Source organism: Nesoenas mayeri (genome assembly GCF_963082525.1).
Source record: "Nesoenas mayeri genome assembly, chromosome: 1".
Classification (NCBI taxonomy): Eukaryota; Metazoa; Chordata; class Aves; order Columbiformes; family Columbidae; genus Nesoenas; species Nesoenas mayeri.
The window spans coordinates 33472613-33484833 of NC_137541.1; positions in this window are offsets into that span (position 1 = coordinate 33472613).

The window sequence follows — 12221 nt, forward strand, 5'->3', positions numbered from 1 at the left end:
CTGACATTTCCTTGGCCCTACACACCCAGTAGATCCTTAAGAATTCAACTGTTGTGTAAGAGGTTTTATGTGCAGTTTTTTCAGAGCATGTCTGTATTTGTTCTAAGCTAACATTTGAGCAACTGATTGAAGTTTTGTTTTGTTTTGTTTTGTTTTGTTTTGTTTTGTTTTGTTTTGTTTTCCCCTTGGATGACATGGATGTGCACCAAAGAAATTTAGCCAAAATATTTAGCCAAAGAATTATTTACTTTGAGTCATAACACTGAAAATTTTGCTGCAGAGTAGCCGTAAAGACTTTTGAATGTCATGGTGCTGTGATACCATGACTCTTGAATTCTTTTATGAAATAAGATGGCAGAATTTCTTGCCAGCCTGAGACCGACAGAGTTTTTTAGGGTAAAAGTGCAAAATTTGGAGGTCTAACAGCTATTACTTCAAACAATCCATTTGGTAGCAGCTATGAAAACTGTCTTGACTTTGATTATCTCTGGATCATTTCAGAGAAAAAGGTAATGCAGAAGCAAAATTGTAGGGCAAGTTTGGAACTGTAGATGCACACTGAACACTTTCAGAATTTCCCTATATGAACAAATATTCAAACAACTTGAGAAATTGATTAGGTTTATCAGGAGTAAAGATACTTTCTAACTGAAAGTAGAAAACTGTTCCAAAAACAGTTTAGGAAAATGAGTGAATTTTGACACAAATACAGCCTTATATTTAAATTTCTTTCACGAGTAAAAATGACAGTGGGATGAATTTTCTCTGTAATAATTGGGTGGAAAAATGAAAGTGGACCATCTGAAAGACAAAACCAGAGGATGAGAGGTTTGCCTTTGGAAAATTTTCTCTGCTAAAGTTGGGCACTTAATCCATAAATTGAAGATATACTTCAAAAATGCTGAGTAAGAGGTAAATAGCAAAAGTACACTTTGTGGACCTCAAGTGGAAATTTTAGTGTTAAGATGCACGTGTGTTTGGGCACAGCTCCTAGGATTAAAACATAGAAGGCTTGTTGTCATAGTATTAGAGCAACTATAAGGTCAACCTTATTTACAAGTATAGGTATAGTGTAGATGATCAAACTGAACTTGTTACTGAAATATATGTAAAAGTATGGTACCAACACCTAATCTTCCCAGTTCTTTCAGTCTAAGAAGACGCTTAAATGTTACCCTTTCTTCTTTTTCAGATCCTGAAATATATTTTTTGTTGTTATTTAGACCACACAATTTTAAATGATGTGGTTTCCATAATTCTGCGCTTTTTAGAGAAATCCTTTGACATCTTCAGCATTCATGCTGAAAATAAGTAACACTTAGATGAAGATCTTGCTTTATATCTGTGGACTTCATTTTGAGCTGGAACTCTGAAGCAAAGTTGAAAGGGTAGGTATGACAAAACTGGAAAACATCTGTAAAAACAGAAATGAATTGACAGGCTTGTGGATACATTATGAGATCCAGTCTACTGATTTAGTTTCACACAAGAATTTTTATGCAAGGCCAGATTTAGAAACCTTAGCTGACATAGAGGTGTGTTCTCAAAGGCTCACTGAAATAGGAAAGACTACTTATGGTCATTCAGTGTCAATAAAGTATGAGAGTTTAAGCTCTGAGTTGGGAAAATGAAGGTGTGGAAGGATAAAATAAATCTGTTGGAGAGAACTGTATTTGGCTCAGTAATGGTGGTTAAAGTAAGAAGGTTTTTTTCTCTTAACTAAAGTCAGGGTTTTCAAGATCAGGCTTGCTAAAGAAGAGATAGTTGGAGTTCCCTTCCTTCTTCATTATTTTTGACAGTAAGACTTACGTGTTACTAGATTGATGTAATTTGGCCATGAAATTTAGCTTTTCCATTCAAATTTGAAGAACAAGTGCTTTCCTTCAATTATTTTCAACTGCCTTTCTTACCCTTCTTTTCCAAGCAACTATTTTTGCACTGGTGCGCCAAAGGGGCAAGTAGAAAAAAAAGGAAGTCTGAATATTGTAAGAATGCATGACTCACATGAGCTGAGAATAAGCATTTGAATTTTATTCCTGCTTATGTAGTGAGAGTGAAGAGAGTAAATAACAGTCATTAGGGTTAAGCATTTTATTTGTCACTCAAATGCAGACATTTCTCAAATCTGAGCAATGAGTCAGTCTATCTCTACTTGTCTACTCACTTGTTTGAACCCAGTTGGAGTGTAAGATGATTCGCACAGGTCTCAGAGAATTCATACTATTTAAATACAGAGGGGTAGAACTCAGTTCATACAGTGAGGCAAGAAAGGTGTTTCTGCACTGGCTGTAATAAAGACATGAAGTATGAGATCATACAGGTATATCTGGTACCTCGAATGTGTTGACTTGCCGTATCCTTAATTTTGCTGGAAGAGTCATCACGTAACATTTTGAGGAGGAAATGTCTACAGATGCTCAGTGAGAGCCACTGCTCTGCTATGTTCCTTCAGGCACTCCTGATCAATGAAAAGAGTGCCTGCCTTGTTCTCTGTCTGGTTCCCAGTATGGAGGAGGGTAAATCTGAGGACCTCATGAACTTGGTACCCATGCAGCCTTTGCACTGATCACCACAATGCCAGAGCACTTGGATTCGCTAGGAAGGGTAGATCCATATGCTAAGAAAGATTGTTCAGGGGTGGTGCCATCCTGCTGGGTTTCTGGTTTAATTTATAGAAACAATGACCTCTACGTTCTTAATTCCTGCATAGCCTTACTGTTTTATTATTAGTGTTAACCAGTGCCTTTTGTGCTCAAGCACAAGCTCCTTGAATACCAGTTCTTACACCTGATTTGTACAATATTTTCTTTTGCCACATAAACCCTGTGCTAAATTTCAAGTTCATAATCTTTTATCCTTCTACATGGCACAACTTTGATTTCTCCATGCATAAAGCTACAGACTTTGTGTAAAAAAGAAAAAAGGCAATGAATTTCTGGAACATCCTTCAGGCCTTTCATGTTCTGCTCCTTAGTTTCATCCAGAGGATATCAAAATACATCATGCAGAGAATTTCTCTTGAAGCCTTGATTTTTTTAAGTAGCCACCTTTGCAGGTGAGTTTTCAATTCCTGGCTTTTTGCACAACACCTCAGAAGCTTGTGGTCTGAACTGGAAAACATTTGCCATGGCATAGTGATGGAATTGAATCTGAAACTGTACATTGTTTTGCTGTGTTCCTGGTCTTTTGCTGAACTCTTGGTTTTGTTGTAAATTTTGTCTGTCCCTTTGTGATGGTGGTGAGAGGCAGGGGAGGTCAAAGTTGGGTTTTGGGTCTTAGATGGTTCTTGTGACCATAACTGGGGAGACCTGTACAGACTGTCAGATGAAGCAGTCATGCTTAATCAAAAGGGGATATGTTCCAGATCAGCACTTAACACACACTTTACAAAAATTAGAAAATCTGAGTGCCATGGTGATGCTGCTGCTTACCTGTTACCTCTCACATTGAATGTACTTTGCCATGTGTGGTACTCTGCAAGCCTCAGGAATAAATCCACTACAGTGCAACATTTGCTCGTTTTTGAAAGGAGTCTGATTAATGGCAAAACCCTGTGAATAAATCTTTTTTGATGTCTCTTCCATCTTGTTTATTAATACTGCTGCCAAAGGCATCTCTCCTGTCCTGACAATACTGGTGAGATAGACTGAAGAAGTAAGATTTTAAACAAAAACAGTGAAAATTCTTTGATGACCAAGTCAAGCAATGACAAAGAGTTATTCATGCACCGGGAGAAAGTCAGCAAAAAAAATTCAAGATGCTGTATCCTTCAGTTCTAGAAAATGAGGAAATGCTTAAATTGCCAAACAGAAACATAAAAGGAAGGCAAATAAGAGATACCATTCTCATTTATGTTTTAATGAGATTTTTGTGTTTTATATTTTATATAGAAGTTCAACACATTAGGAGTTAACAGGTGGTCAATATGTGCTCTGATTCACTACATATTGAAGATTATTTTCCAGTTTTCAATAGTGATTTAAATTTTCCATTTAGGGGCAAACTGTTGATTTTGAGGTTTTTCTTTTTTTTTTTTTTTTCTGGGGGGCGGGAGGGATGGCTAGGGTTTGGTAGCTGGATGCCATGCCCACAGTACTTATTCTTTCTTCTGTTATCATTTGCTATCTGCATTGTGGTGTGAGTGATATAATATTGTAGCACTGTATGAAGCACAAAGCTCTTCAGGGATACTGACGGTAACCTACTGGCTGAAAGTAAAAAAGGTGTGTTTTCTGTCTGACTTTAGGTGAATCAGCATTTTCTATATAAAATCCAGTTTCCCTGCTGTATCCTGTAAAACGTTTGAAGAGATGATGAAAGACTAAAAGCAGAACCTTGTCTCCATGTCATAGACATATTACAGCTCTTCTTCCTCAAATCTTTTTCATTTCATATTGTGAGATGCATCTTGTAAACCTACAAGTGAAGGACAGGAAGAAGAATTGTCATTCCGGCCTAGGAGACACTGATTTTTGAAAGATCCAGCCAGATAAGCACTGTGTTGTCATATAGAGCTATCATCTTGAGCCTAAAATCTCACAGAGGGGTCACAAATTTTCTGAGAGAATGGTGGTGCTTCTTCTGAAATGATGGATCAAACTGCTGAAATGGAGTGACAACTAACAGATCAATAAATTCTCATTCATACTTCTCTCAGGGTTTTTTCTTATCAGATTTTGATCTACATCTTCTGGCAAAGACATAGCAGCTTCTTCTTCCTGTGGCACTTCTGAGCTCATCCTGGATGATGTACAGCAGCTTCTACTTCTTGCTTCTTCATGACAGAAATGTAAAACTTCATATTGAAAATCTGTGCCTTGTAATAGCTGCATGGAATGCTCTACCGAACTGTCAGCAGGAAATGCAGAAGTTAACAAAATAGTAATCAAAGTAGTGCAAAACATTGACTACAATATATGTTTTAAGTGTAATCAGATTTTCTCCCATTTCCTGAGTGGAGTTTCCTGAATATCTTGGGCCAATGTCCAAACCTAAAAAGAATCTGCAGAAATAAATTGGAACTGGGTCAATTTCACTCTTCAAACTAATTTCAACACATTAACACACTTCCACTAGGAGAGGGACTATTATACACCCTGAAGTTCAAAAGACTGAGTTCTTTCATTCAAATGATGCTCTGTATCATGCTAAAATTATTACAGAGCTTGGTCACCACAAGTCACATCCTTTAGAGTTGGTATGAATAGCCACATTAAACAGGAATATTTTGTCTTGACTTATTTATCTTTTTCCAGCCTTTCAAACTTCTTAAACATCTTATTAAACACTTGATTTTATTTACTTAATTACTGTGTCCAAAACTAAAGAAATTCTGTTACAGACAAAAAAGAACATACTAACTTTTCTCATGTTTTTTCCCCTTTTCCTACTATAATTTTTTTTCTATCTTCCTAATTGAAAAAAAATCTCATTTTGAATTCCATTGTAATTCTTAACAAAAGGACCTGAAATATATACTATTTTATTCCATGTGGAAAACAATTCTACTATCCCAATTTCAAATTTTTCTCACCATTTTTACTGTAATAGGAAAGCACAGTATGTATTTGCATGATTGCCTATCATGTCTTAAAATGTCTCTTATTCTTAATTCTGCATCTAAGTTAGCTTTGATAGCTGATCTTCTTTAATAATAAAACAATATAATCAAATATTTTTTTGCAATTAGTTGCTTGCAGTTGGGCATAGGGCAGGCTGAAAATTGTGAAGTGTTTTTTTCAGTCAAAAGTATTTCTGCTAGTCTGCCTGGTGGGGAAGAAAGGCCAAGGTCTTTGGGCCTGGACTGATTTGTGTTACAGATGAGTTTTTCCCAAGACTCAACAACAGGCAGCTTGGGAACCTGGAGATCTGCTGCTGCAGAGCCAGGAGTGGGGAAACCCCTGGGAGGCTGGATTTGCCAGAACCTTGTGCCTCAGTCTCATAGCACAAGCTCTGTCACATCTTGCTTTCTGGTTCCTTGGTGGCCAGGGGATGAGCATTCAAAGGACATATAATTCAGCAGAGCTAAGTGTGGTAGCCCACAAAGACCTAATTAAGACTAGTGCCTAGTAACTGGAGAGAGGCAAATTAATGTTGAGATTATAATGCCGTAAGATCACAGAATAATTCAGACTGAAAGGGTCCTCAGGACATCATTAGTCCAATCTCCTGCTCAAAGCAGTGTCACCTCTGAGCTCAGATTCGGTTGCTCAGGGCTTTATCCAGTCACATATTGAAAACCTGCAAGGGTGGAGAACTGCTCTGGGCAACCTGCTCCAATTCTGTCCTCATGGGGAAAAAGTTTCTTCCTATATCCAGGTAGAACCTTAAATGTCAGACACATTTATACTGTTGATGATTACTGGGATCGATCTGCAATATGAAGTGGTGGATTCCTCCTCTATTGTTACCGTCATGAATGGCTTTCATCAAAGATAAGTTGGTATTTTCTGTATATCCAACAGTTTCTTGTGGCCTTTATTTCACAACTACATGAAGAGGTAATCTATCATCTAGTTTGAGGAGCTGAATGAAGCGATTTTGACAAAAAAGGAATTGTTATTTTCCCAAAACATCTTTTGATTTAAATTGCTAAAATTATAGTAATGACTTTTACAAGAATGCAAAACTCTGAGGAACTGTTGCTTTCTGTGTCTTTTGAGCTTCAATACCTCTGGAACATTTAATAAACCATTTAATAAACAAGTGACTTAGAAAAGAAGAAGAATATTCTCAGAAGGTGAATAATCTAGTTTATACTTATACAAAGCCATTAGAAAACCTGTTGCTTTAAAAAAAGCAAAACCAAAAGAAGCAGCAGAGTGCTGCCTTCCATGTGATAGTAAAATATATCTGATTTCCTATCTGAAAAAAAGAAAAGAAAAAAAAAGGAAAAAAAAAAAGGAAAAAAAAAAGGGTTGTTCAAGAACTTCATTTGCTGAGCACTACACTGACACATTGCATGTTCACCTAGTGTTGCATGCTGAGCACCAAAACAGCAGCCCCATACTAGGGGGTCACACAGGGGCACAGAGGTGGCTTTGGGACTCTTCTGATGTTTTCCTTTCCTGCTGCTGCCATTATAACATGCAGTAGAGCGTGTGATCAGGGAAAGGGTCTATTGGTGGGATACATCGTTGTTGCAATGATGCATTTTGGGCCATTCTGTACCCCTTGTTTTCCAGAGATGCTTCATCTAACTCAGTAAGATCAAGTGAGTTCAAAGCAGATGTTTACTAGTCCATTCTGTAACAAACTGCATACCAGGAATATAATGACATCTGATGGACTGAATTCAGTTTCCCACCATACAGAATTGGGCAGTGAAAATGTGAAAACTTCAGATGATCCAAACTAAAAATGGTTAATCTCTGCTTACCTTCTTTTACTTGTGACTACACTTTTTACACAGCAGATCCAGGCCAATGTTGATTATTTTTGTAAAGCTATTTATCTAATTCAGCTGACATATGCATTCAAGATCTAAGGTATAGTTGTGGTCTGATTCTCCATAAGTGACGGTAGCATCCTGCCCTCACTTTCGGGTTCTAGGGAGTTTGTCTGAATTGCAGATGCTGCCTAGTTATACAATAGAAAGGAATTTGACTTGAGTGAAAATTTAGGAAAAAAGGAATCTTGTGTAATGGCTACACAATTATAAAAAGGCTTTGAGTGGAGAGAAAAAAACCCCAAAAAACAAAAAGAGAAGAGAAGCATGAATCTGAATTCTATCCAAGGATTGTCTTTGTAAAAGAGCTGAATGAGTCCTAGGGTGGAGATAAAAATACAGATAAAGAGAAAACAAATAATTGTTCATGGTAGAATGGAGAGATAAGGATCCATTTAGCATGTGCCTGTGTGGGCAGCTATAGCCTGGCAGCTGCGCTGGTAATGTTTCCAACGCTGGGAGTCTACGCAGAAGCTCTGCAACCCTTCTTCTCATCATCGGAGGTCCTAATGATTCCTTCCTACTTTAGTAGGCCACCAGGAGGTTTGCAATACCTGCCATACGATGTATCAGTGATGACCCCACACATAAACAAGTGATTGGTAGCGAAGTGGACAAAACTTTGGTATTTTCTAGCAGGGGCTGGTCTGGAAATAAGGTTCAGTATGAAACAGGAAAATTACTGTTTTAACTAATTTCTTAGTCAGTGGCAAATAAGGACATTCAAAGTTGATCCCTATTCAGCTTTTGCTGTGCTTTCTGGATTTCCATTGTTCCTTTAGTGAAGATCACTGCAACTATGTTTTTCTTCTGTTGGAAAAAATACTTTCTTTCTTGAAACTGTAAAAAAATTAAGAAATATTTAAAAAAATAATATTTTTCACTAAAATGTTCAGTGCCAAGTTCTGACTTTGTTAAAAAACTATGCTGTTGAGAAAAATACTGATATTAAATATCTAACTAGGTACACAAAAATTTAATTTTTATTTTTAGTAAACATCAAAGATAATAATGCGGAATAAGAAATATCCAGGAAAAAAACAAACAACCAAACAAACACTCAAGTTTTGCTTTTTTATAAATAGTTTTTGATAAGTATGTTTTCCATATGAATTTATCTTGGGAAGCCCTGCTACAGATGAGGCTACAAATACATTGGTGTGAGCAGACAGAGACAGTCATGGTTTTGGCTTCCCTATTTTCCAAGGCAGCCAGGGAGCTTTGGCACTGAAACAGCGAAGAGCTACAAGACTGAATTAAGGGCTTTGACCTTGGAACTGGACAAGGAGATGACACAGAGCTGTCTGAATCGGCTCTTGTTCAAATGCAAATAGTCAGGTGTGTTTGCATATGGACAAGGTAGCACCAAACAAAAAGGTGGATGGCCACCACAAGCATGTGAGGGTTGTGTGATGCATTAAAGAGGGTGCCAGTATCTGTGTTTAAAAATCTTTCCACAGGCAGTAAGAATTCTCATGATCTATTTCAAAGTGTTTATTTTAGCAGTGAGTTTTGGTATTTTGGCAACACAAACAAATTTACCACTTAATGTTGGTCTGTTAGAAGGTTTGGAAAAATGTTAAAAAATACTTTTACTTTGTCTTTTGTAGCCATATCAGCTGGTGATTAGATTTTGAAGATTAAGCAGGGAGAGTAGTGATGCTATATTTTGAACAAGGCTGTAAAATTTTAGTGCTCCCTAGTATGGCTTGAACAACTAGGACCTACAGAACAAGATTTTTAATCTTTTTGACCGGAAGTAAAACACATCATTGGAGAAGGTTAAGTTTGTATCCTTATGGCTGTTAAGTGGGATAATGACATTTATTTTATGATCTTGATGCAAATTTCCTTAGGGATAAACTGACTACAAAGTTTTTTTTATGTAAACAGCTTTAGGTGAAGTTGTGATGCAGTGGGAACCCTTCCATGCTATTTTGAAGTATAATGAAAACCAAAACTTGAGCATGAAAAGGAGAAAGGCATTTATGTTAGAAATCCATTTACCTCAGGAATTGTTAGGAAAGTTAGAACATGATATTTTCTTGCTTCTAGAAAAGCTGAAGAGCAAGACAAGAAAAGGCTGCATATAAACCTTATGTGAAGATTTATTATTATCAACCAGGCTTATCTGAAATTAACTTTCCTTTCATGCTGTCAAGCCCAAATTTATCCCATGGCTGCCCTTTTCTAACCTCGACTTTATTGATGCATGGTATTATGTATAAACCATGAAGTCCAATGCCCTTTACAGTCACGGTAAAACTTTTGTAGAGATGGAAAATAAAAGATAAGACAGCACCATGTTTCCAATCTTGCAATGGATGTTGATGTAACAGTGTATATCGTAATATTTTGTATAGAAATTCTGCAAACATCATGGTCTTTCTAAGGCTTTCTGTAAAGTAGCATTGGGTGAAGATTTACTATTTGCATAAAAAGATAGAAATTAAGATAAACCATGCTACCGAATTCTGTAAGAACATCAAACAGATAATTTGGGGCAGCCAGATGGCCTGTGGAAGCTCAGCTACACCACAGACTAATGTGTATTTGCTTTGAAAGTTTCCAGATTTTAATCTAAGTGCTGCAGATTCAGGTTTGTTCTTCTGAGAAAGCATTCATGAGAAATGGAGGTACTTTATCTAGCAGCTATCTTCTCTAATCTTCAGCTGATTTGGGGTCTTTTTAACTTTTAAAAAGGATCTGATTAAATACAGTGATGAGAGAAACACAACATTCGCCAAACCTCTTCCAAAATGCTTCAGCCTTCTGGAAATGCAAGAAGTTGTCTCTTATGGTTCACAATAGTGTATACCATTTCTTTAGTGCTGGAAGATTTAAAGAAGAAGTTATAGCTCATACAGGTTCCACTCACAGCTGTGAGTGACAGATCACTCTGCTGCTCTTTTACTCTACACGACAGCTGAGCTCAAGGCTGGAGGGGTCCGGTGCTCTGGTTTGTTTGACATAATGCTGATAAACTGAACAAAGGCTACTCTTATTTCAAAGACTTTTTTCCATAGAGGTAAGAAACAACCTTCTTCCTCATGAAACCGATTTCCTTATCCTCCATCCATGCTCTGGGTGAGCCCAGTTTAGGGCCTCAGAAAGAACTGTAATTTAGACATTTTGCCTTGCTCTCTGTAGAAGTCCACCTCTTTTTATTTGGTCTGGAAAGAGTTTACTCTGGAGCTGAAATTAACCTTAGAGAACAGCCTTGTACATATTCAATCTGATGGAGAAAACAGTTAGTTTGCAGAAAGGTAGGATATAAAAAATGGCCCAGGTGGAAGCTGTCATCCCATGCCTCAGGCATACCACATCATGGGGAACCCCTACAGCTTTCCACTCCTGTACAGTGTAGTCATCATAGCACAGAACAGCCTTTTTTTGTCTCAGAAAGTGAGGCAGTATGAAGTCCTTTCCATCTCAAGAATTGTGACTACACAGGATGAATGAGAACTGCCATACTGCAGCTTTCAGGTGTCGAGCTCGTCAAAAGTTTGAAGCAGAAGACTACGACTTTATGATTTGTTAATAACGAAAACATTTAGAAAAGCTGCTGAATAACTTGAGATTTTTGTATTGGATTGTAAGTCTTCCCATACTCCAGGAGTTGCTGGGTTCCTGAAGTTTGTGAAAGTTAGGACATTCAGCATGGAATTTATGTTAATCAACTTTGGATGCCCAGGATGAAGATGACTGTAAGGGAAACTACTCATCCAGACTCCTTTTATAGTCATTAAAACATAAATAAGTACTTCTAGGATGGAGTTCATCTAACCATATTGTAGAGTTGAGTTGTCCTCCAGAAGTGCCCAATTCTCTCCATTAAGTATAACATGAGTTTAGACACGTAACTTCTTAGTCTGATATTAAGTGATATATTTTCCACTCAAAATTTATCAGGTTGTGTTTTAAGTTCAGCGTACCTTGCTATGGGAGATAGAGATAGTACTGCCTTCATTACCATATTTCTGTCACTTTGAAAGATGCTAAGCATTGAATGGAGGAAATAGGAATGATTTATAATGCAAAATTATCCAGGAGGCTTTCACGTTATAGGGTAGAAAACAGATGAAGAATATTCCTGAAAGAGAGAAATTTGGTGGGCAGCTGTTCACCCTCCCCACCTTGACAGCATTTGAACCCATATACTCAGCTCTGGGTGCCTGTCCTGGAACACCTGGGCTTGAAGCAGGATTGTGTTACACTCCTAAAGTGGTAGAGTTCATAAATGTCTACATTTGTAAAATAAAGAGAAAACAGTAGCAGAATGATGCAGTATGAACATTATGGAGAAACTCCCTTTTTGCTTTGACACCGCACTCACAGGGGTATGGTGGCAACTGGAAGTCCCATCAAGACCCCAGCCCAGAGGTCTACAGCAGACTAACCTGCTGCCTCAATAACGTTTTGGTCCAAACACAAAAGCAGGTTGGGGAAAACGAAGACGTATGCCCATTTAGGTGGTAGGAAACTGAGGTCAAGATAAATGAGAGAATGTCCCCAGAGCTTGGTGACCTGAATCTCCCAAAATTACTTACACTCTCAGCAGCTTACAGGACAATCTCAGCTGATATTTCTGTCTGTTACTCACAGATTGGCATCAGTATCGTAATCTTAAGAATTCTGGAACAAAACCAGGCAAAACTGGACTAAGTTTTATTTCTTATAATTTTATTTTTAATAAAAACAACTTCTCTCATGCCTCATGCACTCAGCTTGTTCCAAGGTCTTATTCTGTTGTGATAACTCCATTCCTGAAATT